This window comes from Dipodomys spectabilis, unplaced genomic scaffold (assembly GCF_019054845.1).
Source record: "Dipodomys spectabilis isolate Male_0828 unplaced genomic scaffold, ASM1905484v1 ptg000140l, whole genome shotgun sequence".
Lineage (NCBI taxonomy): Eukaryota > Metazoa > Chordata > Mammalia > Rodentia > Heteromyidae > Dipodomys > Dipodomys spectabilis.
In genome coordinates this window covers 5,254,983-5,279,906 of record NW_024870817.1, presented here as the reverse complement: position 1 = coordinate 5,279,906, position 24,924 = coordinate 5,254,983, and the positions used below count along the sequence as shown (strand labels likewise).

At 34.3% G+C, this 24,924-nt stretch overlaps 1 pseudogene; it reads left to right on the top strand.

Moving 5' to 3' along the window:
• The first annotated feature begins 6,549 nt into the window (after positions 1-6,549).
• Positions 6,550-12,294, top strand: LOC122117201 (annotated as a pseudogene).
• The last annotated feature ends 12,630 nt before the right edge of the window (positions 12,295-24,924 follow it).

Genomic DNA, 24,924 nt, shown 5'->3' with positions numbered 1-24,924 from the left:
ATCTGGTTCTGGGCTTTTCTTGGATGGGAGGTTCTTATTGCTATTTCTACTTCAATGCTTGATATTAAACCCATAACTTTTGAGGACTGGAATTACTTAAGCTGGTTGTATTTCTCTTCCTGTGAAATATACTTTAGCTGATGATTGACATGATTCCACAAAGTGAGCTCAATCATTTAAATACTGTAAGGTGATTCACCCTATTGTAGTTTCTGTCAGGACAGAAACTCTTCTCTTACTTTCATAGTAAAACATGCCAGCAAGTAGAAGTCCCAATGGAAGACTAGAAAAAACCAAAATGTTGTACTTCTTTTCTTTATATTTCTTCTCTTATTGGGTCTTAAACTCTGGGCCTGGTGATTTCACTGTTTTCTTGCTTACAGCTGGCTGTCTACAACTTGAGCCACACTTCCAATATGGCTTTTATCTGATTTACTGGAGATGAAGTCTCATGAATTTTTCTTCTCCTTCTTGCTTCAAATTTCAATTCTCTAGAACTCAGCCTCCTCCTTAATAGTTAGAATTATAAGCATGATCTACTGGAATCTAGACCAATCCATTATATTTCTAAGGCATTAAAGAACAGAAATTCATTTTACAGTTTTCTCGGTCTGGAGTTTTCCCCTTTGGATGAGAGGACAAAAGATGGAATACCAAATAAGTAAAAATGGTCAGTGTTAAGAAAGACTAACTTTTCAAAGACATTGTTCTCTCTCTGAGTCCTAAAAACAAGGTTTAGAAATAGTCTGTCTATGGGACACAGAAGAAAATTGTCCTAATGAAATAAAATTATTGCTTCTAAAGTATGTGACTGATGAAAATTGTAGAAATCACAATCAATATTACAAATTATGTTTAAATGAAGCTGAAAAATACTACACCCCTACTTCTGCCAATTATAGACTCCAAAAATGGAAATTAACATGAAATAATTACTCTCTCAAGGGGTCTAATATTCAAAGTGAGGTTAAATCTTATTCCTAAGGCACCTGCCTATTCTATCCTCAACTGACCTACATTCCAGATGATATCATCTTACAGTATTTGGATCCAACATATTATTTTAAATAAATAGCGCTAAATAATATGAAATAGACTAAAGATTTAATTTCTATTAAAAGGTAAAACTGTGAAGAAAACAGAAAGCCTCAATTTCCAAATGTAGATGGATTTCAAGACTAGATTTTTAATGTAAGGTCTTCTACTAAATTATTAGAAGTTTGGTCTTGGTTTTAGACGTTTCAGAACTTTTTTTTTTTTCCTGCCAATTCTAGGGCTTTAATTCTGGGCATGGGTACTGTCCTTGAGCTCCTATTTGCTCAAGGCTAACACTTTACTACTTGAAACAAAGCCCCACTTCTGGCTTTTTCTGTGATTAATTGAAGATGAGGGTCTCACAGACTTTGCTGACCTGGTTCGCTTCCAACTGGGATCCTACGATTTCAGCCTTCTGAATAACTAGGATTACAGACCTGAGCAACCGGCCCACAGCTCAGAACCATTTTTTAATCTAATACTTTGTTCTCTGAAGTAAAGGAACTTCAGGGAAAAATAACAGAAATGATTAAGGGAATGGAAGTTTTTTACTTACAAGTCGAATTTTTAAAAATTGAAATCTCAAACTGGCTGCTCACGTCTTACGCCTATAATCCTTGCTCCCAGAAGGCTGAGATCTGAGAATTGCACTTCAAAGCCAACCATAGCTAGAAAATCTGTGACACTCTTATTTCCAATTAAATACCAAAAAAGCTGAAAGTGAAGATGTGGCTCAAATGACAGAGCACTAGCCTTGAGCAAAAGCTCCCAGGAACAGTCCCAGGCCCTGGCATGCACACACATGTGCGCTCGCGCACACACACACAGACTAATAACAACAATAATAATAAATAATAAAATAAAAATTGAACTCTCTATTCTGCCAAAGGATTACTAAAATAGTAACATGCTAGAACCCTAAATGAATTATTGACCATTTCTTTAATGGATTTATTAGGGGACCAGTCTGAGAAAATAACTCTTAGAATATCTAGTGAATCACTGGCTTCAATGAAAAAGCTTGTGCACTACTTACTTATATTGTAATAACTTGTGAAACCCATGCTTCATATGTGTACATGAGTATCAACACATTTCACATGAGAAAATGTGAACATAAGACTCATTTGTATCTGAAATAAACCCTGTACAAACCCTTCACATAATAATACAAGAAAAAAAACTTTCAAATCTTGAGACTGTCCACATCGTTTGGAGACTTCTCTGTTTCACAGTCCTTTGTTTTATGGATCTCTGTCTCATTGCACATTACAATGTAGGTTGTTCAAGCAGTAAACTGGGTGGAACATAGCTGCATCCCACCTATGTTTAAGGTAATGATAGTTCTGAGGCTTACTTGAGCAAAAACAATTTTAAGACCCTATCTCAAAAATAAAGCCACCATAGGAGGAAGTGGTAGTAGGTCTGGGGTCTGAATTCAGCTCTGGAAAAATGCCTCAGACCATGTCTGAAAAATAAACTGAAGAAAAATGAAACAAAATTAAACAAAAACTGGGTTGAAGGCATGATTCCAGAGGCACAGCTTGTCTTGCAAGAATTTGGCCTTCAGTTTAAGAAAGATGTACAAAAATCCATCAAAACCACCTATGTCACTGGACACCAGTGGCTCACGCCTGTAACCACGCATGATCCACTAGTACTCAGGAGGCTGAAATCTGAGGATTATGGTTCAAAGCCAGCCTGGGCAGGAAAATCCGTGAGACTCTTATCTCCAATTAACCCCAAAACACCAGAAGTGGCGCTGTGCCTCAAGTGGTAGAGCACTTGCCTTGAGCTGAAGAGTGCAGGGCCAGCGCCCAAGCCCAGAGTTCAAACCCCACAACCAACCAAAAAACAAAAAACAAACAAAAAAAACACCTCCCAAAAAACACCACCTATGTCATGGTAGCTGCCTTCAGATGTATTTTTGTACAACTTTCTTAAACTGAAGAAATGTTGGTATATCTTTCAATTATTTTTTATAACACTTTCTAGCATGTAGTTTATCTTACCCTAATCTCATAAAGGTCTATTTCTAGTTATTGAATTTTCTCCTTAAATTTAGAATCTGGAGCTCAAAACATACTACAGTGAGAATATAAATAAGAACAAATATGAGCATTTCTATACATTGCTAGAAATGATTTCTATTTAAATTACTGGAAAATATATGGTAACATGGGCTGAGATATCCACTTTCAAAGAGATCATTTGAATAAATTACAAAGGGATGGGACAAAAGTCTGAGATATTCTTTGTCTTTAAAAATTGTCATAAAGATTTTGGAGGTTTCCTAGCTTTATAATATGTCTACTAATTATAAATAGCACCCTTTCTCAAATGAAAATAAACTTGTTATTGGAGATTATATCTATTTTTTTTCAGGAATGAAGACAACTAATAGGGACTGAGAAGAGGTTGGAGAGATACTGTGAGAACAAACTAGTTTATCAGGTTTCCTATTCTAGTGGGTAGGAGGATGCAATATTCTCTGTTTGAAATATAGATCAGAAGCAATTCAAAGATAGTGACCAAGCAGAAATCTGAAGAGAACTGTGAATAATATTTTCACATGTAATATTATCTTGAATTTCAACAACCATGTTGAAAACCTTTTTCATGGTTCATTATCCTTATTGTCCACTAGCTATTATTTGTGTCATTTTAAATTAGTTGAAACTATAACAATGGAGCTATAAATTTTCCTAACAGACTAATAATTCCTAAAAATGCATCATGATGAATTAGAGACTGACTGAAATACTAAGTTTAAAAAAATTCAAGTTCTGATGTTTGTTTAATATTATTTCTTGTCTGTACAAAGGCCTTTAGCAGCTATGTTGAAATTTATTTAATCAAATTCAGTTTGTTCCTTCTATCTTTAGATAATTATAGTATCTATAATACAGTAGTATTATATTAAGTACCATTTTGAAGTATAGTTTAGTGAAATTAGGTACAATGATTTTTAAATCCTCATTAAAATTATCTAGAAAATAATCAGTGAATCAAGGATAAGGCCTTAAAAATTAGAAAAGTAGTTAAGATGAATATAGTATTCATAATGTTATCATTATATAATGTTACTAACTCATCATCTACTTTTCCTACTATACATTATACATGAGGATTAGCTATCTAATAATGATACCATAAGACAATTTAAAAATGAATAGAATTAGAGTTCTTGATTATTGCCATTCTAACTAGGGTGAGGTGGTATCTCAATGTTGTTTTGATTTGCATTTCTTTTACGACTAGAGAGGTTGAGCATTTCTTCATGTGTCTATTGGTCATTTTTATTTCCTCTTCAGAAAAATTTCTCTTCAAGTCTTTAGCCTACTTATTTATTGGGCAGTTGTTTCTTTGAGGATGTGTTGTTGGGGTATTTAATTTTTTGAGTTCCAAGTGTATTTTAGATATGAGACCCTTATCCAGTGTATGGTTAGTGAAGATCTTCTCCCAATCCGTGGGCTTTCTATTGATCTTGCTAGCTATGTCCTTTGCCATGCAGAAACTCTGCAGGTCTATGTAGTCCCATTTGTCTAACCTTTCGTTGATTTGTTATGTTTCTAGGTCTCTATTAAGAAATATCGGCCTGTGCCAAGGAGACCTAGGTTTCTCCTATTCTGTCCTGTAATGTTTTCAGGGTGTCTGTTTTGACTCCAAGGCCTTTGATCCATTTGGAGTTGATTCTGGTGCAGGATGATATGTAAGGATCTAGCTTTGGGGCTGGGAAGGTGGCTCAGTGGTAGAGTGCTTGTCTTGCATACCTGAGGCCCTGGGTTCAATTCCTCAGCACCAATAAGCAAAAAGAAAAAAGCCAGAAGTGGTGCTGTGGTTCAAGAAGTAGAGCGCTAGCCTTGAGCTGAAGAGATGAGGGACATCGCCCAGGCCCAGAGTTCAGGCCCCACCACTGGACCCCCCCCCCCCCCCCGAAAAAAAAGGATCTAGCTTTAGTTTTCTACAGGTGATTAACCAATTTTGTCAGCACCATTTACTGAAGAGGCTGTCTTTCTTCTATTCTATTTTTTTAGCTCCCTTATCGATGATTAGGTGGCTTTAGGTCTGTGGGTTTTCAATTTTTCTGGGTTTTCAATTCTATTCCATTGTTTCTCAGGTCTGTTTTTGTGCCAGTACCAAGCTGTTTTGATTACTATGGTTTTGTAGTAGAGTTTGAAATCTGGTTTTGATAAAGGATCATTTTTCCTATCCATGGTCTTTTATTGTTCCATATGGATATGGCCAGAAGGGAACCCTACTGCATTGTTGGTGGGAGTGTAAACTTGTTCAACCACTTTGGAAAGTAGTGTGGAGGTTCCTCAAAAGACTCCACATAGAGCACCCCTATGACCCAGCAATACCACTTTTGGGCATTTACCCAAATGTTCACAAACAAGACTATACTAAAGCTACCAGTACAACTATGTTTATTGCAGCATTATCTACCATAGCTAAGATATGAAACCAACCCAGATGCCCCTCAGTAGATGAATGGATCAAGAAAATGTGGTATAAATACACAATGGAATTCTATGCCTCCATCAGAAATAATGACATTGCCCCATTTGTTAGGAAATGGAAAAACTTGGAAAAAATCATATTAAGTGAAGTAAGCCAGACCCAAAGAAACATAGATCCTATGGTGTCCCTCATTTGCAATAACTAGTATATGTCTAGGACAAGCAGAAAAGGACAGATAAGATGATGTTAAGCGTAATGAACCCCAAGATAAGGACACAAGTGTTTTTTTCCTTTCTTGCTATTGCTTCTAATGTATTTATAAGGTACCACATGATTTTTTGTTGCTTTGTATATCCCTTCCCCACAGTATAACCCCTGTGTTCACTGTATTTGATGTCGGTCTAATTTGGGGAGTGGAAGGGAAAAAACAAAATGTTTAAATAGAGATACAGGTTGACCCACTGCAACAATGAGATGCACAAGATGTTATGTTGAAAAACAAACATTACAATTTAGGTGGGATGGGGCGGGGGTTGGGGAGAGTGTGGTTGTGGAGATGGGAGGGAAGGCACAGTAGTGGAAAAACATAGAAGGAGAACAATGCTTGAAAAGAAATGTACTCATTACCTTGCTCATGTAACTGTAACCCCTCCTCTGTACAGTATTCTCACAATAAAATCTTATTTGAAAAATGAATAGAGTAACACAGGTCACAAAGCATTCTTCATCCATTAAACAAGTACTTTAATTTAAATAATTAATAACCACCTTTAATCATATTTTTGGAACGTATTTACATCACACAGAGATTCATACTTTATGTTTGCACATACTCATGTCTATACTTATAGTAACCATATACAGACAGAAAATAATAAATGTTGTCTTCTATATGCTTTCAAAGTTACAAATTTATTTTGATATGTATCAACAAAAATATATATTAAAATAAGGAATTTTCTTGTGAGAAGAAACATCCAACAATTATTACAGCACAGTGTAGACAAAGAACAAGTTATTCAGTTAAGAAATATGGGCCGGTTTGCTAAGCACAGGTCGGAAGTGCTGCTTTTTGGCGGCTCCCGGTTGAGAAGGGTGGTGTTTTTGGTAGCGCGGGGTTTGCTGAGGAGTTCGGATTCTCGCGGGGATGCCAGGATTTAACCATCACCATGTTGAGCAAAAGGGCAAAGACCAAAACCACCAAGAAGCTCCCTCAGCGTGCAACATCCAATGTATTGCTATGTTCGACCAGTCACAGATCCAAGAATTCAAAGAGGCCTTCAACATGATTGACCCGAAAAGAGATGGTTTCATTGACAAGGAAGATTTGCATGATATGCTTGCCTCGTTGGGAAAAAACCCAACTGATAAGTACCTGGATGCCATGATGAATGAGGCTCCAGGCCTTCTCACTATGTTTAGTGAGAAGTTAAATGGCACAGACCCTGAAGATGTCATCAGAAATGCTTTTGCTTGCTTTGATGAGAAAGCAACTGGCACCATTCAGGAGGATTACCTGCGGGAGCTGCTGACAACCATGGGTGATCGCTTCACAGATGGGGAAGTAGATGAGCTGTACCGAGAAGCCCCTATTGACAAAATGGGCAATTTCAGTTACATTGAGTTCACATGTATCCTCAAACACCGAGCAAAAGACAAAGATGATCGAAAAGAACTTCAAATTCCAGCCATATGTTCCTTATTGCCACTCTGGGTATTTCTGAGATTTTTTTCTTAGAGCCTGTTGCATACCCTTAGCTATAGAGCTTTTGCCTTCCCTGTTTTGTATTTATTCTCAGTCATTTGGGCACATGTATCTTTATAATCAGACTGGAATTGGGACTTTTTGTCATTCTCAGAATAGAAAACAGGGTAGTTTAATTTAGCAGTGGTCCCATCCCCTCCCCCAAGTAACTGCAGTCCACACAGAGTCAATATATTTTTTCAGAGAAAGTTATTCACTCAATTTTTTCTGAACCATAATTAAAACTTTATCATAAAAAAATATGGAATGGCTGCATTGAATGTGTCATAATTAAAATTTTAGTATTAGTTATTGATAAACCTTGGCCTTAACCTGCTCATTAATGTAGTAAGAAAACATATAAACTCTTCTGACTTTTTTTCTCCTTTCATATATTCTATGAAATTAATGATTCAAGTGCTGGGTTGAGTTATGGCAATCTAAAAATATCATTTACAAATATATTATTATAGTATGACATCATTGGTACTCAATATTTTGAGTATGAATTCTCAAATATATGACTTGTTCTTTTCAAATATGTTATTTGTCACTCATATTTCTTTTATTAAATAATGTAAAATTTTAAGTAATTTTACTGATTATGTATTTCTCTTTCCATCCCTCTTGGTTCTACTTTTTGTCTTTTCTGCTTTTCTACTGGCAATGGAGTTTGTGATACTCCAACTTGCTTCACTGAGAAAATGATATTTGTCAAGTACTGAATTGTGTTATTCTACTAATACTATCTCAATTGCGAAAATGTCACACAATCTTGGCATTCTAAATGAAACGAGATATACTGCCTTTTGCTGAAATCTATTCTCAAGTAAATGACTTAGAAAAATGCATGAAATGTGGAATTGTATATGCAATATAATCATGAATTTTTCTCCTTCTAATCAGCTCCAGAGACCTGGAAAAAAATGTGAACTGACACTGGCTTATTCTTGCTCACTCGCATGAAATCTTCTTCCTGCTACAATGGCATTTTGATATTATTGTTATTGTCCTTATTTTGTAGGTGCCTAGATTCCACCTAACACCATAATTGCTTTTGAAAAAAACACATTTTCTCTCTAATATGTTTTCTTTCTTTCTCCTTATTTTTCTCTACTTGTGACACTGACTGTCACGCTCGACTAAATCCTTGCATATTATTCACATACTATTCATCTTGTCACATTGACACTCACCGCTTTACATGGTTTATCCTGATAAGTGTGGATAAAGACTTTTTTTTTTAAACAGATGAACTTGTTAAGAAATGTGTAAGCAGGGATTAATGCTGCTATTATGCAATATACCATTCTAGAGCTTCATTCTGCAATTCTTGGTTTAAATAAATAGGTAGATTGGGACAACAAAACTTCTCAAAATAGAAGAAGTTTTAAGTGGAAAATCACTGCAAGATATTTGCTCAATTAAACTTAATTATTGCTTTTACCTTCCATGTACATCCCTTCTAATTAATTAACCCTACCAATATAGTATCTTTTATTTTTAGAATAAAAAACAATTTTATGTAAAAACCAAATCAAAATCATCTTCCACCAACTGATATTTATTTCACACAACATCAAAATTAGCATATTTAGAGAATATAAAAAATAAAATACGTTAAGAACAAGTTTCTCTTATAAAATGATGTGTTGGAAAAAATACAATAATCTACTTGTGTTCAACATATCTCCATAGTCTAAAATGAGTGAATATTCTAAAATTGTTTTTCTTCTATAATAAATATTGAATCAAGAATTAAAGTGTAAACCATATATTGGTGGCTCATGCTTGTAATCCTAGCTACACAGAAGGCTGAAATCTGAGAATAATGGTTGAAAGCAAGCCCGGGTAGGGAAGTCCATGAGACTCCTTTTGTTTTGTTTTGTTTTTTGTCAGTCATGGGGCCTGAACTCTAGGCCTGGGCACTGTCCCTCAGCTCTTCAGCTCAAGGCTAGCACTCTACCACTTGAGCCATAGCACCACTTCTGGCTTTTTCTGCTTATGTTGTGCTGAGGAATCACACCCAGGGCTTCATGAATGCAAGGCAAGTATTTTTCCACTGATCCACCTTCCCAGCCCATCCATGAAACTCTTACTGCCAGTTAATCACAGAAAAATCTGGAAGAGGAGTTGTGGCTAAAGTAGTTGAGTGCTAGCCTTCAGCAAAAGAGAGCTCTGGGACAGCAGCCAGGCCCAGATTTCAAGCACCAGGACTGTCAAAAATTAAAAAAAATTAAAAAAGTTATCTCCTTCACGCACAAATAGCTAAAGATTGTTCTATTCCTTTGATTCACCCATTTCATTCTCGAATAGCCAAATAGAACCCTCTTTCTTAATAGAAAAATTGAAGACCTTTGCATATATTTGAAATGACTAGATTTTAAATATAATTAATTAGTGAGATTAGCCATTATAACCTCAGGTTACTTTATAAAATGAAAATTATACTGATTATTTCCCATTTTGGAAAAAATAAGATTGTAGCTGCATATGATTTGTCATTCTGAATATAGGGAGGAAACAATTTCCGATCTTCAAAGAAATCTTTCAAAAGCTTGATCTAAAGAATATATAAAAATATGTGGACAAAACAAGGAAGGGTCTGTTTGACAAGAAATGTACTCACTACCTTATATATGTAACTGTAACCCCACTGTACGTCATCTTGACAATAAAATTAAATTTTAAAAAATATGTGGACAGTTTGGAAGACATGGAATTCAAATACTTTTCCATTTAATTACACAACAAAAATACCTTTTTATTTATAAGGTTTGGGTGAAATTAATCTTTAAGAAAGCAAGACAAATGCCAATTTTAAACTGGATACTTACTAAAGGGATATTTTTCAGTGTATTAGTTTTCTATTGTTGATGAACAAATTACCCCAAACTTGGAGACTTAAAACCACACATTTTCATTATCTCAGAAGTTCAATTATCACTTAGCTGCATCCTGTATACATAAGGTTTGCCACATTGCAATCAGGTGCTGATCAAAGCTATCTTCTCATTGGATGCTTCTCTGGATATGAAACCTCTTTTGAGTATGACTGACAATTCTTGACTTTTCCTGAACACCCTCAGCTTCCATAGGTCCCCTAGCCGTTTGCCATGTGGCTTTTTATACATAGCGTTATATGAAGGCTGGCAAGATAAATTCAACAACATTTCTAGTGAGACAGAATTACCTAAAATGCAACATATCATTGTTTCCATAGTTCATACATCACAGAGGAGGGGATTTTACAAGACATGATTATCTTAAAATAAAATTAATTGAGGAACATTTGGGGCTTGTCATTGAAGTTACCTCAATTATGTTTACTTCCAGATTGAAGATAATTGGTAAGTAGCAAAGAGGTTTTTACACAAAAAAGTGCTAGCTGAAATGCTCAAAATAAATTATATTTTGTCCACATATTCTTTTTCAAATTATGCTGTTAGCTTCAACGAAATGACCAAGCAGGTGTCAGTGGTTTTCCTGATAAATGTAGGAGATGACATCAGTTGCTTAGTCTCTAGAACACCAAGAATTATGGAGAATATAAAGGGCTAAATTGTAGCAGAATTATGGGATAGTTGTTATGGATTTGTATATAGCTCAATTCTCCTGAATTCTCATTCTCTTCCTGAAAAGTTCCATCTATCCTTGAACTAATATTACTTTTTTTATTATTGTGAAAATACTGTACAGAGGGGTTACAATTACATGGGCAAGATAATGAGTACATTTCTTATCAAGCATTGTAGCCTCCTCCTTTGTTTCCCCTTCCTATCCCATCCTCCCCCCACCCCCGCCAGCCAACCCTCCTCCCCTCCCACCAACGTTGTAAAGTTTGTTTTCAACATAACCACTTGTACATCTCATTGTTGCAATGGGTCCACCTGTATCCCTATTTAAACAATTTGTTTTTTTCCCTTCCCCTCCACAAAGTATAACAATATCAACAGTGAAAGCAGGAGTTATACCGTGGGGGAGGGACATACAAAGCAACAAAGAAATAATCTTATAAATGCATTAGAAACAATCGCATGAAAGAAAAAAACATTTGAATACACATCTTAGGATTCATTTCCCTAACATAAACTTATCTGACCTTTTCTGCTTGACTCAGACATATACTAGTTATTGCACATAAGGGAAAGCATGGGACCTATGTTTCTTTGGGCCAGGACTCTACCACTTGAGCCTTACTTCCAGTCTGGCTTTTTGATAATTACTTTTAGGGATAGAGTCTAGTAGACTTTTCTGCTTGAGCTGGCTTTGAATTATAATCCTTGAGATCATAAACTCCTGAGCAGCTAGGATTACAGGTATGAATTACTGGTACAGTTCTGTATGCTAATTAAAACTGAAGCTGCCCATTCTTTAAATGTGTCATCACCATGATTTTGGATCTTGTAGATTTTGTGGCCATTTGTTAAGCAGCAAGAGATAGCCAATTAAAGATACTGTTGATTACATTAATTATTAAAGACATATATGAGTGAGTGTGTGAGTGTGTGTGTATGTGTGTGTGTGTGTGTAATATATAAGTTCTATACATACTATTAATACTGGTTATATTTTAGAAGGAAATTAATTTTAGAAGGAAATTAAAGTCTCTCTTCATATATATATATTTTATTACTAAATTATAACCTTGTTGCTCTTTTTTCTTTCTTAACAGCACAATGGCTATCACGACTATACCCAGCAATGTTGTTGCTGTGTAGTGAAATAGTTTGAAATGGGTTTTTATAGATTAAGATATTTCCTTTTTTTCCTAAGAAGGAGTTGCTCTTACCTGATTGCAGTAAGCAAAGGTTTAATCAACGAGTGCTATCAGAATTGCATTGCCTCAGCCATTTTTATAGCCAGCAAGTTGCAGCTGCGTTTGTACTGTGTAAGAAAACAAAAAAATAATTAGCTATATTGTAAAAGGGGTACAGATGGAGATGTTAAAAATATGCATACATGAAAGATAGAAAAGCTGCTGTGGTTTTGTTGTTATAAGAAAAGAAACTAAAATATATCTTTTCTCCCAAAAAAGAGTGGTTAACTTATTCTGTTAATGTTGACTAAAGTAATTGGAGAGGGTTTGGAGGAAAATTTTAGGTATGTTTTGCATGTTATAAAACATTATTTTATGCCAAGTATTGTAAAGTTTAAATATATCAACAAGAATTAAATTTAATGTTGTATATTTTACAATAATTTTTAAAACATTCTTTCATAATGAACTCCTTTTCCTTCTTTATTTTTCAATAATATATGTGAGTAAAAGGCAAAAAAAAATCTCATGAAGGGATTTAAATATCAAACATATAAATCCAATGACAATTTAGATATGTAAAAATACTTTCTCTTTCACTAACATGTGTCATTACATTTACTAAAAAATTACACTGGAAATCAACAGAGCTTAAAATAACCCTACTTTCCCAGTAATAAATATATCTTGCTGTTTCCTGGGTTTGAGACAATTCAGCTATATACAGTTTCTAGTAGATAGCTAGTTCAATGAATTTCTGTCAGAATTTCTGTATATTTATGTGCTAAAATATTCTTTATAATTATATGCTATATATTATCTGCCATCTTCAGAACATGGACTGCATACTCTCCAGTTATGTCACAGCTCTTGTCACGTAACATGACCATGATAGCACCTCATAATTATGTCAACTATGTAAGTCATTACTTTTTACATTGAGGTATACTCAGTCTTAAAAAAAGAAGAATATATGGACTTTTATGTAATGATGTCTATGTTAAAGCAGTATAATTATCAATTTAATTAATTTTAGAACAATCAGTATAACTAAATGGGAAGTGGACATAAAACTTCGTAAATAAGCTGAAGTAGTGTTCTACCAGGGAAAACACTTCTGCAATTGTTCATATGACAGTTGAATTCCTGGTTTTCATTGTGCAGCATTGTTCAGCCTTGAAAGCATGATTGGCAGATATAGTATAATCATGCAGACAAGTTTGACAGACATGGTCTCAAAAATTAATGAAGTGAAACTGTCATCTCAAGGCAAACAACTGGCAATATTTGTTGCAGTGATAAATTCCAAGCTTTCAAGGAAAAATTAGAGTTTTGAAAAACATGTTTGCCACTATGAAGTTGACAGTTTCTCAATACTTGAATAAAATTCTGATGAGAAGAACAGCACTGTGAATAACTGGAAAATAACGTGTATGAGTTCATAGATGATCTGATTAACTTAAGCAATTGTTAATCAATAGTTCCCCCAAAATCCAGAGATAATGTTAGCTTATTTGTAACTTTACCACTGGGAAAGGAGACTGATTTAATTAAGATGCTTCTGAAAACAGAAATAACTGTCATACTTGAGGGGTGACATATTTCTGCGGAATAAATGTTGGGTGGTCTTTCCACGGTAAGTGACCATTGAGATCATGAACCAACGTTCACATGTTCAAAAAATACACGAAGTTTCTAGATGCACAAGAAGTCATTGAACAGAAAGCATCTCAGTTCTAGTTACTTTGCCCAAGCTTCAGTCAATTGAAGACAAGAGCCTGATGTTACTATGTTTTTGCTGGGAACAAGAGGTTATATAGGGCAGAAGATATGTGAGGAAGTAATGTTTAACTGTCCTTTCTTTTGTAATCTGAATGTTTTTCTGCTGTGATGGAAGCAACTGTGTTCCTGGTAGGGTAGGCAACTATCTCTAATATCTTAGTAATGGAAAGGTGGCAAAACGCTCCAGGAAAGGTGAGTCTCTATCTTCAAGGAAGTACTTACCTCCAGATTTCAAGAAACATTTACTATTATTTAACAAAGATTTCTAATGATTTTTGTTCAGAAATCTCAGACCAAGCACAAATGAGGAAGAAATGCAGAAATGTCATCCAATGAGAGCATCATATATTATTTGAAATACAGAAAGTATAACTAGAGCTAATTGGCAGCAAGAAATTTGTCAAAATTAATGAAAGTATGGTGGGTAAACCCTAGCTCAAACCTATATATCTTGCTGGGCATTGGTGGCTCATGCTTATAATCCTAGCTACTCAGGAGGCTGAGATCTGAAAATCATGGCTCAAAGCCATCCTTGGTAGAAAAATCCATGAGACTCTTATCTTCAGTTAACCACCAGAAAACCGGAAGTGGCAGTGTGGCTCAAATGGAGAGTGCTTGCTTTGAGCTGAAGAGCTCAGGGACAGTGCCCATGCCCACAGCCAGAGTTCAACAAACAAACAAACAAACAAACAAAAAAAGCCTATACATCTTTACTTAGACAGCATTATTGTTTCATGGAAACAGTATACGTTTGGACTCTGTGACAAGGTTGGCGTAACTTGTTTCTGGAATCTTAAATAATAATTCAAGAATATTTGCCATTGAAAGTATAGTTTGAAGTATTATTGGATATCTATCTATTGTTTTGAAACACCAATGGAAATCTAATCATTATTTGTTTACATTGAATACATATGAAAATATATTCCTGATTGCAACCAATAAAATTATAAGTTAATTTGGAAACCATTTCTTTTAATAATAATAATTTTGTGTATCTGGAAATCTTTATTCCTTTAAAAACTAATTTTTATTGTAAAGCAAATGGTATTATTAATATGATGAAAATAAATAGACTTTTTGTTGACACAGTTGTCATTATATATAAGTACAAACAAAGGAGATAATTTGTCTATCATTAAACATGGCTGTTATTGTCTATTTATAATAAATATCCTATAATAAAATAAATGGGCTATAAAATAAAGGATTGTAATACTACCTTGTTTAAATAAAAGAAACCTTAGGCAATTCTAGTATCCTAAGCAGAATGGCAAAATAGAGATGATGTCCACTACTTCATAGATCCTTGGATTTTCTCTTAATATCTGCTATTATTCAAATATATTCTCTTGAATATACTAAACTGAAAGTTGCTTTAATGTTTTATATTTAACAGGTAAATAGAATCAAGTATAAAATAATGCATTACAAATATAGAAGAAATACCCTCAAACCTTATTCAAGTTTTTATTTGCTTACTTTAATAGCCAGAACGAATGAGAAGTTACTCATATGCAAGTGAATGTGAAATTTTATTGCTCACTTACGTGTTTCTTTTAGAATATTGCTCTAATTTTATTTCTCAGTTTTGGACCCAAATTGTGGCTGCCATATGGAAGAATCTTCTGATCATTTACTAAGAAGAAAAAATTGCATTTGTATATTGTTTTTAATAAAATTCTCCATCCATTTTGTTATATGGATATAGAACACATACCTAAAGGTTTATGTTTTCAGGCTCACAACAAATGTATCCAGATTTACATGAAAGCTTTTATTTATTTATTTATTTTTCCTTCTGTCAGTCACAGGGGTTGAACTCAGGGCTTGAGTACTCTCCCTGAGTTCTATGACTGAGCTACAGCGCCACATCTGGTTTTCTGGTGATTATGGAGATAAGAGTCGCATGGACTTTCCTGAAAAGATTGGCTTTGAACTATGATCCTCAGATCTCAGCCTCCTGAGTAGCTAGGATTACAGGAATGAGCCACCAGTGCCAGGCTTATAAAAGCTTATTTTATTTGAAGAATTTTATGGTCAGAAATGAAATTGAAAGGTACATATATAACTTAGTTTTTGATTCTCATGGGGAAAAATTTTGTTGTTTCCCTCAGTAGCCATTTAAAGCCTAATTCATTTATAAATATGTATGTATATTTATATTGTCATAGTTATAGCTAGATATGCAGTTTATATATATTATATTTAATATACTTACATATGGCCTACAGAATAAAGACAAAAAATCTGAAAGCTAAAAATGTAGAAAAAATAAGAGAAAATAAAATTTAAAATAATTGGAATTTAGAGTATCAAAATTTGGAACACCTAAGAAGTGAAAGGTCTCTGTGTGAAGTCATGACTAGCTATCAGCCCCCAAAGTCCTCAGGAAATGTGGCTCATTCACATGGACATGGAGATAGCAGAATGTACAACTCATTACAGAACACACTTTTCTGTGTAATGTATTGCCCTGTCATCTATTCAGTTTTAAAATGTCAGAAAAGTAACATAAGCAACAGAAATATTACTATGCAACTCTTAACTAACTATAAATTTCTATCAATTAGTCAATTAAATATAATCAAAATCCACAACACAGTGATACAAAGTTTCACAAAAAGTTTATACCCATTATTTGATTTTAATGTCATATATCATTAAAAATAAATTAAATTAAAATATGGAAATGAAGAGAAACAGATCAAGTATCTATGTTGAAAGACTTCAATCATTTCAAAGTCATTAAAAGTCGAAATGTTTTAGACAAGAAATTTTAAAATGAATTTCAAAAAATGTGTTGAGTGGCAGAGAACACTAGCCTAGCAAATTTGTAGCTCAAGTATTTCCCAAATATTGTGTGAGAATCCACTACTAAAGAAAGGTATGATGGCATATTCCTATAATTTCAGTTAGCAGGAAAATAAAGACAGAAGAATAGAGAGTTTGAGGGTAACCTAGACAAAGCTTGTATGATCCTGTAGGTACAACCTAAGTAGTGAAACATTTGTCACACAAAGACAAGGCTCTGGATTCAATCCCTCATTACCTCAACACAAACCAAAAAGAAAAAAAGACAAGAGACATACTCCCATTGAAGTTACTTGTTGCTTACCTGAGATTTCAGTTTTCTTAGCCATCTTAGATTTCATCTGAACATCTTGCAGATACAAAATAATACCTAAACCATTAAACTTGACATGGATTCTGCCTAAATACTTTCCCTAAATTTCCCTAAATACTTTCTATTCAAGCTATCCTGCATGAGTTAATCCTCACAATACACTTTATCTTGACTTTGTATTTGACTTTCTAAATGCTTTTTAACTAAGGATTTTAATATTGAGGGCAATTTCTTCTTTCAGTACCATGGGTTTCTATATTGTAAATAAACCTAAAGAGTTACTCCAGTAAATCACTACAAAATTAGACTGACACAAGCTTTTCAATGCATCATGTTCAATGTCCAGTACACTAAGGTTGCAGAGCTACAGTTCTAGCAGAAATCTGTTGTGCAGTGATTTGTTTTGACACATCCCACTTTCCATCTCAGATACAATATCCACGGTTGTACACTACGTGGTTTCCATCCTTTCATACCATACTACATTTGAAAAGGAGATAGAAAGCAAATAAGATGACTCTGAAGAGATCCAAACCAAAACACAGACAACCAAGTCGCTAAAAACGAAAAAAAATGAAATGTTGCATACAACTGAGGGCACAATGTGTTATGGACAAGGCATTGTCAAAAAAAATTTTTAATGTGAATGACATCTTTTCTCAGGAAACCTTGCAAACCAAAATGATGTAGGAAAATAAATCCAAATTTCCAAAAGGAAAAAAAAATCTTGCCAACAAAACCTTTATTTGCAGCCACATTTTCTCTCATAAATTACAACTTGATAAAGACTTAGTGGAAAACAACAACAAAAACAGGTTATCACCTTACAACCTACCTTATGAAAACTGCTAAAGGGAATTTCTCAAGTTGAAGAAAGTAGCTAATTAGTGATATGAAAAGAATGTAAGTATAAAACTTCCTGGCAAAATCTGAACATTTTCAAATTCAAGCACTGTAATTACTTAAAGGTAGTGAGGAAAACAATTTATATTTCTAGCATCAGGGTTAAAAGGCAAACTATTAGAAACAAAAATAGCTACAGTAATTTCTGAAGGAATACAAACTATAAGGCTAGACATTGGGGGGGAAGTAAAGTTATAGTTTTTATTAGGCTGTTATCAGCTTGAAGCATTCTGTTATCCACTGTTTCACCTAGCTCTAAAGGCCCAAACAGGATACATTTTTTTTAATCAGTCGTGGGGCTTGAACTCTGGGCCTGGACACTGTTCCTCAGCTCATCGGCTCAAGACTAGTAGTCTACTACTTGAGCCACAGTGCCACTTCTGATTTTCTTAGTGATTTATTGGAGATAAGAGTCTCACAGACTTTTCTGCCTGGGCTGGCTTTGAACTGTGATCCTCAGATCTCAGCCTTCTGAGTAGCAAGGATTACAGGCGTGATCCACCAGCACCCAGCCAAGAGGATATGCTTAAAAGATACAAAGATTTAAAGTAAGTCAGCACCCAAAACTATGAAACCTTAAAGAAATGAAGAAAAAAGAACATACAAAGTATATACAAAATAAAGAAGCAAATGACACCAGTTAAGTGTTTACCTAGTAATCCTTAGATTACTTTGAACCTATTCCATTTATATATCTGGAACCAAATTTCAAATATTTTAATAAAGCAAACAATTAGAATATTATCCACTATAGCTAAATATAGTAGAATACAAAGAATGGTACACATATCAGTATATTTGATTCATGTTAACTTAGAATATTTATATACTTTTAAGAAAATTAACTTATTTTTTTCTCAATCGAATTTTGCTTTATAAAGTTTAAAAATAGAGCTTTATTTAAAGTCAGAATATTATAATCTTTGAAACTAAAAGATAAAAAAGCCCACAAAAATATTCAAATATAAAAACAAAATATGATTTCTTCTTCTGTCTTTGTCATGTTTTAGTAGCTGCCCATGTTGCAATTCAGAGTTCATATAATATATCTTATCAAAATAATAGCGCAAAGGTTCAAAATTAGAACACATATCCTTTAAATTTCAATTTGTCTTAAAACAAAACAACATATTTTATCTCCCATTTCTTTGTTCATGAATGCCAGTTTAAAAATATCTAATAGTCCTATGAATGAGCACTGTCTTCTTAGAACCTAGACTTCTCTTAGACAGAAATAAACTAATCTTTTTGGCAAGAAAGTTTGTTTTGTAATATGTGTGGCAATATTTTAGTGACAGAAATAACTATCAGGAAGTGCAAAATATTCATATTTAAAATGCAGAAATTAAAAATCATGGGATTTTCATAAAAGTGAAGAATTGATCATGATTTCAAAGAAGATGCTTCAGTTTTAGGTTTCACATATTATTTACATTTTCCCAAATATCTTCTGTAATACAACTGTTAGATCACAATAGATTTTAAATTATAATTTTTTGCATCTATTGCTCTAAGGTAAACATTCCATTGTTTTGTCAACATGTAACTGCCTGTTGAACCAGGTCATATGAGTCCCAGGCTGTATGGCCTGCATTTAACATATTACCCAAGAAAGTTGGAGACAGAGTTGTTCAATCCGATGTTAATATCCACAATGGCTTAATCACTGATTAATAAGTCAGGGTGACATTGCTGGCAAAACTTTTCAATTAAAAAGGTGGTAATGCCATGGTTTTGAGTCACGAGCCTATTGGTATAAGTGAATATAATAGGTTTGACTCAAATGAGCCAAGGGAAAGCCTGGGAATATAGAACATCGGGTTCAGAACTTATAGAAAACAGTTGGAGATATGGAAATCATGACTCCTCTCAGAGAACTAGCTTATCTTTTATGGAAACCTTTCTCTAAATTTCAGTAAATTTTAAAGTGACTAAAAAACTACAACCAATGAATTAGAGAAAATGCAAGGCTCTACTGAACATTTCATCACAATTAATTCAAAGAATCTCAGGACCTTGTTATTCCTGAGGAAGACACTGCTTTATCCTGCTGAGCCATTATGCAGAAATGCATAGCCCACTTCTCATGTCATTTTGTGGAAAGAGGCATGTAAGGTTGTAGAGTGGGTTAGAGTCGAAGAATACACCTGATTTCCATGTCTTTGTACATGCCATGGGTTGGTGAAAGAGGAACAGAACTAAGATTGGGTCTTTTTATCTCATTCAACTTTCATAAAAGGAAGATATGTTCTGAGGTGCTATCTTCTTTTTTTTATTCTTCATATATATGTTTTATTGTGAAGATACTGTAAAGAGGGGTTACAGTTCTATGAGCCAGGTAATGAATCCATTTCCTATGGAACATTGTTACACCCTCCTTTGTTTTTCCCCTAACATACCTTCTCTCCCCATTTCCCCTACTCCTTCCTTCCTTCTTCCTCCAAATTTCTAAAGTTCATTTTCAACATACTGTCTTATACATCTCATTATTACAATGGATCATCTGTATCCTTATTTTACCATTTTGTTATTTCCCCTACCCTCCCCAAATTAGAAAAATGTATATTCAAGATGTAGGACAGCGGAATGAAATACAATGACATCAGGGGTTGTACCATGGGGGAACAACATACAAACAAAAAAAAGCACATAGTACATTATAAGTACATTAAAAAGAACAGCAACATAATAAAACACCTTGTGTCCCTATCTTATGGTTCATTTCATTTAACATCAGGTTGTATGGTCATATGTACAGAGCTTTTGACCTCTTCTGCTTATCCTAGACATATACTAGTTATTGCAGAAAAGGGAAACCATGGGACCTATATTTCTTTGAGTCTGGCTTACTTTACTTAATATAATTTTTCCCAAGTCTTTCCAGTTCCTAAAAAATGGACAATGTCATTCTTCCTGTCAGAGGCACATATATATAAATATAAATATAAATATGAATGCATTCTCTTGAGTCATCTACTGAGGCACATCTGGTTTGGTTCCATATCTCAGCTATGGTAAATAATGCTGCAATAAACATAGTTGTGCTGGTAGCTTTAGTGTGGTCTTATTTGTGAGCATTTGGGTAAATGCCTAAAAGTAGGATTGCTAGGTCATAGGGGAGCTCTATGTGGAGTCTTTTGAGGAACCTCCATACTGCTTTCCAAAGTGGTTGAACAAGTTTACATTCCCATCAACAATGCAGTAGTGTTCCCTTTTGGCCACATCCCCTCCGGCATCTGTTATTATTAGATTTCTTGATTATAGCCATTCTAACTGGGGTGAGGTGGAATCTCAATGTTGTTTTGATTTGCATTTCTTTAATGACTAGAGAGGTTGAGCATTTCTTCATGTGTCTATTGGCCATTCTTATTTCCACTTCAGAGAGGTCTCTCTTTAAGTCTTTAACCCAGTTATCAATGGGGCGGTTGTTTCTTCGAGGAATTGTTGTTGGATTTAATTATTTGAGCGCTAAGTATCTTTTAGATATGAGACCCTTGTCCATTTTTATGGCTAATGAAGATCTTCTCCCAGTCCATGGGCTTTCTATTGATTTTGCTAACTATGTCCTTTGCCATGAAGAAGCTCTACAGCTTCATGAAATCCCATTTGTCCAACCTTTCTTTGATTTGTTGTGTTGTTGGGTCTTTATTAAGAAAATTTCGGCCTGTGCCAAGGAGCCCTAGATTTTCTTCTATTCCTTCCTGTAATGTTTTCAGGATGTCTGCTTTGACTTTGAGGTCTTTGATCCATTTGTAATTGATTCTGGTGCAGGGTGATGTATGTGGATCTAGCTTTAGTTTTCTGCAGGTGTTTAACCAATTTTGCCAGCTCAAGATACAATCTTATCACATATGTAAAATGAGTTATTTTTTCCTAATGAATTACGATGTACCTTTCTTTTATTGTTATTCTTTACCTCAAGTACCACTGAGAGTTGTGATGCTACTGCACCACCTTGTCATCTCTTCATTTTTGTTTGTTTCTTAGTTTGTCAGCTGTGGGGCCTGAACTCATAGTCTGGGCACTGTTACTGAGCTTTTTTTTTTTTTTCCACAAGTTACCACTCTACTATTTTGAGCCAAAACTCTATTTCCTGCCCAGGTTGTCTTTGAACAAGGATCCTCAAATTTCAGCCTTCTGAGTCTCCAGGATTATAGGGTAAACTACCAAATGTCTGGTTTCTTTTTGTTTAAGTTGATTTTTTCAGTTATTAAGTAAATTATTGTTATTTATTTATTTATAAATAAACCCCTTTGGAGCAGGACTTTGGCCCAGAGAACAGTTATTTTGTCTTAGGAAGAACACATACTGAGTCATGTCAAGGAGTTAAAATAGGTCAATAGTCCATTAGTAAAGGGATTCTTCTCTATATTAAGAATTGTTCTCGTAACTGAAAAACAAAACCTCACTACAATTCACCATAAAAGAGAAGAACAATTTGGTTTCATGGAGTTGAACCAGCAGAAATATTAAGAATCATATATGAACATTGAGAGTAAAGAAATCAAATATTACCAGAATGTTGTCCACTGACACAAGACAGAGAAGACAACAGTTTCAGTTTTCATATTCAGGAGACATTGTAAGTAGAGGGAAGAGATTTTTCGTATTTCATCAATATTTTAAAAATCTCCATGAAATACTCACAGCCTTTTAAAGGATTGTGAATTAAAAAGTCAAAATCCAAGTATTTCTTGTTCAGAATGCTTATAAGAATATAGTACATTTTCTCAGAATAGAAAGAAAACCAACAGGTGGTCATGTGTGAATTGTGAGTCCATTTACATGCATTCAAAGTGGAATGAGAAGAGGGAAGCAGTGTATGTCATTGTTCTAAACATCTGTTATATCCACTATTAACTCATCAAAATATGCATGTAGAAAATAAATATAAAGATAAAATAAATATGAGATGGCACTAGGCAAGAGCTTTGTCATATATTTCTAAAATAAAATATTTATTATTAACAGTAATTGATTCTTAAACCATTAACACTGAAGTTCAACTCATCTCTTGATTTTAGCATTGTTGATTTGCACAACCTATATATTTCAAAAATTCAGTCTGCATGAGAATATCTGCTAAACATCTCTCCATATATTTTTACATGTACTATGAGTTAACACTCACAAAAAATACTATAGAATACTTATTTCTCTTTTTAAGGTATAGGAAAAACCCAAATAAGCATTGAATTAAAAAAATTTTATTTATCTTTGATTAGTTATACAAAGGAGGTTCCATATAACAAAGCAGTTTATGAATACAGGTGTCTTGATCAGTATTACCTGTCACAACATTTTCATCTGTTATCAAATAATTTCTACCTTACTTTCCTTAATTTTGTGGTATACTCAATGAATTCTTCACTCTTCTTCCTCCATTACTCCTTTCATGTGTCTTTCCCCTTGGTGTCCCCTTCCTCTGCCTTGCATTTACCTATTTCCTGGTGCTGATTTTATGAGACTTTGATCTAGTCTTTCTGAAAGGTTATACTATTGAGTCATTATACTTCACTTAATTCGTTGTTTTAAATATATATTTTTATTGTAAAGATACTGTACAGAGTTTACCATTACATGAGCAAGGTAATGAATCCATTTCCTATGGAGTATTGTTACCCCCTCCTTTGTATTTCCCCTACCATTCCTTTCCTCCCCGCCTCCCTGACACCCTTTTCCCCCGCAAAGTTGGAAAGTTCGTTTTTAACATATCATCTTGTTCATCTGATTGTTACAATCCTTATTTCAGCATTTTATTTCTCTTTCCTTCCTCAAAATGGAAAAATGTATATACAAGATTCAGAATATTGGAATCAAATACAGTGACAACAAGGGTTGTACCATGGGGGAAGAACATACAAAGAAACAACAACAAAAAATACATAGTACATTATAATTACATAACCATTTGCATAGCACCCAATGTGTTTACTGGATACATTCTATCTACCACAAAAAAAAAAGGAAACCTTTTAGCCTTTGTTTCTTTGGGTCTGGTTTACTTCACTTAATTTTTTCCAGGTGTTTTCATTTACTTAGGAATGATACAATATTATTCTTTCTGATAGATGAGTACATTTCTATTGTGCATACATACCACATTTTCTTAATACATGTTTCCACTGAAGGACCTCCAGACTCATTCATTATGAAGAGTGATACAATGAATATGGTTTCGCTGACAGTTTTACTCTTACCTTGTTGTGTTCTATTGGATTAAAGTTGAGGGGTGGTGTTTCTGGGTCATAGATAGTTCCATGTTTAATTTTTTTTTTTTTTTGTGGTCTTTCCTTCTTTTTCTAAAAAACAATGTTATTGTAAAGGTGATGTACAGAAGAGCTACATTTACAGAAGTCAGGTAATGAGTACGTTTCCTTTTGAACAGTGTCACTCTCTCACTCATTTTCTCCTGCATCTCTCCTTCTTCTTCTTTTTTTTTTTTTTTACTGTAAAGATACTATACAGAGGGTTACAGTTACATGAGTGAGGTAATGAGTACACTTCCTCTTGAACATTGTTACCCCCTCCATTGTTTTCCCCCTACCATCCTCTCCCTCCCTCCCTTCCCCGAGGTTCTTTTTTTTTTTTTTTTTTTTTGATTCTGATTAAGTGATTACATAATTTCAAAGTCACAAGTTCATTCTAACTTTCCTGGAGCAAATTGTCTATCACAGTCTGTAATATATAACAGTGTTCACATGTTATATACCATATATGTGATCAGCAGCATGGGGATATTTAGTAGTGGTTCAACCAGATGAGCGGGAGTTCTTTGTTTCTTAAGTCCTGTTAATTTTGTCGTATCACCTAACATTTTGGATTTAGCATCCACTTATCAGGGAGACCATGTACCATTTGTCTCTTCGCTCTTGGCTTACCTCGCTCAACATGATTCCTTCTAGCTCCATCCATTTCCCTGCAAATGCCATTATTTTGTCATTTCTAATGGCTCCATAATATTCCATTGTGTATAGATACCACAATTTTTGGATCCATTCATCTGTGGTGGGACATCTAGGTTGTTTCCATATCCTAGCTATTGCGAACAGTGCTGCAATAAACATGGAGGTGCACGTGTCCTTGTATATTGGTTCCTGTTGTTCAGGT